We start from the raw sequence: 2299 nt of genomic DNA, 5'->3' as shown, positions 1-2299 counted from the left end.
ATTCCAAACTTCTGGGATAATAACCACTTATCAGAGAGTGCATACCATGTGTGTTCTTTTGTGATTGGTAACCCAAGGACTCTTAACTCCTCTTAGGTGTCCTGATCTTTGCTGGGCTTGCTCAGGTCCCTATAGGTGATGTCAAGTTTATCTCCATTTTTGGCCTCATTCTGGGTCCCCTGACTCAGACTCAGCCCACTGAAGTCACATCTGTCCAGGCAAGGCACTGGGTGAACAGTGGCAGGACCATAGCTGCCACTGTGTCCTGACCATCCTGTCTGCCCCTTATCTCCCTCTTCTTCCTGTCCCTTCTCATTCTTTCTTCCTCTTCCTCCTTTTATCACTTTTAAAATAACATTATTATTATTATTATTATTATTATTATTATTATTATTATTAGTGTTGGATACAGAGACTCTGCTTGCTTGTGCTCACTCTTTTACTGTGCCACACCCTCAGCCTTTGCTTTTGGGAACAGAGTCTCACTCTGTAACCCAGTGTGGTCTGGAATTCGGCATCGTGCCTCAGCATCCTGTCTATTGGGATGACAGGCATGGGTCCCCACACCCAGGCTTCCTCCTCTCATTGCCTCTCAGTTTATCCCCACTTACTCTCAGCCTTGTCCCTTCACTGGTGTCTTTGGTACAGTGTGCCTGGTCAAGGTGAGAGGAGCTGCCTCTGCGCTGTAGACAGTCTTGCCCTGGCTTCCTGTGGGGCCTGGCTTCTGGTGAGCCTTCTGCTGATAGTTGGTAGCAAGTGTTCATGAAAAGCTTCTTGCACAGAAGACCCTGACAAGGAGTGGATGGAGGCTCCGTCCTCACATTCAGCATTCCAGGTAAGGCTTTTTATCTGCATTCATACACTGAGGGGACTCAGGAAATTATCAATGGCCCCACACTTCACAATCTGTCTTGTTCCAAGTCTCTCTCTCTCTCTCTCTCTCTTTCTTCCTTTCTCTCTCTCTCTCTCTCTTCCTCTCTCTCTCTCTCTCTCTCTCTCTCTCTCTCTCTCTCTCTCTCTCTTTTGGTTTTTTGAGACAGGGTTTCTCTGTGTAGCTCTGGCTGTCCTAGAACTCACTCTGTAGACCAGGCTGGCCTTGAACTCAGAAATCTGCCTGCCTCTGCCTCCCACGTGCTGGGACTAAAGGTGTGCGCCACCACTGCCCAGCCCAAATCTCTTAGTACCATACTATACAAGCTGAGCATGGTGGGCTCATCTGTCATGCCAACACTTAGAAGGCTGAAGCAGGAGGATGACAAGCTCCAGATTAGCTAGGGCTACACATAACTTGTTTCAGAATGAGCAGAGCAGGAGCAACCCTGACACGCAGGACCCAGATACTAGCTTGGCAGATCTACCCATTTTCTTGTATCTATTTTTTTTTTTAATAGACACAACTTAAATGAGGCCCAGAAAGGCAAAGCCACTTGTCCCAGGTCACACAGTAGGCTTGGCTACACCCTCCAAGGCCTATTGCCTGGTGTGGCCCCTTTTGTCCTCCCTGCCTTTACTCACCTATGGGAGGTATGCTTCTGGCCTTGGGATGCTAGGTGGGAGGTGAGCCAGCTCTTCTTGGGAAAGGGTCCGGGACAGAGTGTGACTTGTGAGGCAGCTTTCTGTCCCTACAAAAGACTGTGCAAGGCCTTGGCAGAGCACAGCTTACCTCTGTCCTCATTGCTTGGCTTGTTCCCCAGGGTCTTGTTAGGACCAACATAATTGTTCTGTGTTCTGTCCCTATCAAGCCAGCTTCTTAGGGGCTGAGGGCACCGCATTTCCTGCCCAGGTTTTCCCTCCACACCTGTGGTGCCAATGTCTCTAGGATTCTTTGGGGACCCCTTGAAAAGCATGGTTTGGTGGAATTCCCTTGACACTATCAGACCTGCTCAAACCCTGAGATAGCTTTGTGGCTTCCTACCACTCACTGAGGGCAATAGACCCTTTGCATATATTATCTATTAACTTTTTTTGGGGGGGGCGAAGGACACAAAGTCTGTAGCAGGTATGATTTTTGTTTTGTCCATATGTGTTCAGGCATGCAACATTTTCATATCATTCAATGGGGTGGGAATGGAGTCCCATGAAGGAAGGCTCCACTATTCCTCTTAGCCTGATCTCATTCTTTTGAAAGCTGCTTCCCGGATTCACTTCTAAAGCAACAGCAGTTGGCTCTTTTCTCTCCTTGAAGGGTGCACCCCAACTTCATGTGGGGTTAGGTTCCCACTGACTATTTTTGCCTATAACCACTCCCGGTCTCCCTTTCCCTTCTAAACCATGTTTTTCTGAGGCTCCAGTTTTCTGG

General features: G+C 48.4%; 1 protein-coding gene across 1 annotated transcript in view; it reads right to left on the bottom strand.

Annotated features, from left to right (window-relative positions):
• The window catches only part of LOC116104459 (olfactory receptor 1361-like), a 5353-nt gene extending 3707 nt beyond the window's left edge, over positions 1 to 1646 (bottom strand). Inside the window, exon 1 of the mRNA XM_031390950.1 lies at positions 1516 to 1646. The gene's annotated coding sequence lies outside the window, so the exon portion shown is untranslated. The remainder of the gene's footprint in view (positions 1 to 1515) is intronic.
• Positions 1647 to 2299: the final 653 nt, after the last annotated feature.

Source organism: Mastomys coucha, unplaced genomic scaffold, assembly GCF_008632895.1.
Source record: "Mastomys coucha isolate ucsf_1 unplaced genomic scaffold, UCSF_Mcou_1 pScaffold22, whole genome shotgun sequence".
NCBI classification, from domain to species: domain Eukaryota; kingdom Metazoa; phylum Chordata; class Mammalia; order Rodentia; family Muridae; genus Mastomys; species Mastomys coucha.
This window is presented reverse-complemented; position numbering and strand designations above follow the sequence as displayed.